Below are 1,933 nucleotides of genomic sequence, written 5' to 3'. Positions count from 1 at the left end.
ATATAATCCTAATCGCTATTTCAGTCTTTGTATCTTTCTAATTACTTCTCTCTCTGTTTTTCTCTCTCTCTATTTTCTCTTCACAAAAAATAAAAAAAATAAAATAAAAAAATAAAAATAAAAAAATAAAAAAAACATAATGGTGTGGAGGGGATGGCTATAAGGGGAGAAGGGAGGCCATCCATAAAAAAATCATTTGATTGCTATAAATTTCCATAAACCATCAAAATGAGAGAAACTCTGTGTCAATTACAGACATTCTGTTCACGTGAGCAGCTGTCAGCACTTGTCATCCTCCAGACGCACGACGGAGCACGTCTGAGCCAATTGCCTTTTTTGACATTGAGCAGCTGACTGATTTAAATACACCTCAACATTCATGAGGTACTTTGCATTGACTGTTTATGGTTAAGTGTGGGCGTGCAGAGGGTAGAACCTGAGGTGGGACCTTATGCGCAAACTCTGAAGTGCGGCTGTGATCTATGAATGAAAGATGTGCAGAAACGTGTGTACGCACGGTTTTATAAATCTGAATATTTTTTGTACGCCATTTTCACCTTTTGGCCATACGTTCACTTTTAGCATGGTTTCCACACAATCTTTGATAAATCTGACCCCAGGACTCAGCAGTTTACACTCATCTACAGGTCAGGACTCTGCAGTATACACTACAGGCCAGTACTCTGCAGTCAACACTCATCGACAGGCTAGGAATATGCAGTCTATACTCATCCAAAGGCCAGGACTCTGAAGTTTACACTCATCCACAGACCATAACTCTGCAGTCTACACTCATCTACAGGCCAGGACTCTACAGTTGACACTCATCCACAGGCCAGGACTCTGCAGATTACACTCCTCTGCAGGCCAGAACTCTGCAGTTACACTTGTCTACAGACCTGGGGTTGGATTTATAACACTGGTGTACGCACAATATGAGCCCAGAAACTTGCGTACGCCACTTTTTTATTCCAAGGTTGTGATTTATAAAATCCAAACCTGACGTGAAAATGTGCGGTGCCTCACGCCAGCTCTGACCCATGCGCACGCTCATTTTGGAGACGGAAAACTGCGACACAGATGGTGAAGTGAAAAATTATAGCCACACTGTGTAATGATCACTGTCAGATATTTAATTTCACTTCATAATCAGACTTAGATTTTTATTCAACTTTATCATCAGCTTTCTTAGCAGTAATATTTATGCTTCTGCTGCTGAGCCATGAGGACCTTTGAAATAAAAAAAACTTAAATCTTAAATAAAATTTCCCGTGCGCAAATCCCTTCATCTACTTCCTCCTCAGACGACCCTGACCCATAGACCCCCCCTCCTGACCCATAGACCCCTCCCTGACCCACAGACCCCTCCCCGACAAGAACAGCAGGACAGCAAAAGTCACGCTTTGGATACACGCGCAGGGCGCATCCACCTCGCCAGTGTGGATGTTATAAAACTTCACGTTTAAAGTCCGTGTTTGTCACGCACGCGCGTGAGGCGGGGGGGGGGTGTGTGCGTGTGTATGTGTGCGTTTAGGGCGGGGGTGTCTGCCGCGGATAACAGAGCAGGCAGGAGGGGGAGAGGACGAGGAGAAGAGAGGTGGACTTATTTCTAATTTCATCTGACTTATTTAATTTAATTTTTATTGTTTTTATCGTCCTGCAGACTCTGAGGGAAAATTAATTTTAAGCTGAGTTTTTTTCAATAAAAATCGTTAGATTACTCTAAAGCAAAATGAGGGAAAATCTGTGTCAATTACAGACATTCTGTTCATGTGAGCAGCTGTCAGTCAGCACCTGTCATCCTCCAGACCCATGAAGGAGTGAGTGTCTAAGCCAATCACTTTTTTTGACATTCAGCTGTCAGCTGACTGATTTAAATACATCTTAACATTCATGAGGTACTTTGCATTGACTGTTTATGGCTGAATGTGGG

This window comes from Austrofundulus limnaeus, unplaced genomic scaffold (assembly GCF_001266775.1).
Source record: "Austrofundulus limnaeus strain Quisiro unplaced genomic scaffold, Austrofundulus_limnaeus-1.0 Scaffold464, whole genome shotgun sequence".
Lineage (NCBI taxonomy): Eukaryota > Metazoa > Chordata > Actinopteri > Cyprinodontiformes > Rivulidae > Austrofundulus > Austrofundulus limnaeus.
The sequence above is the reverse complement of the archived record's forward strand: the minus strand, read 5'-3'. Positions refer to the sequence as shown.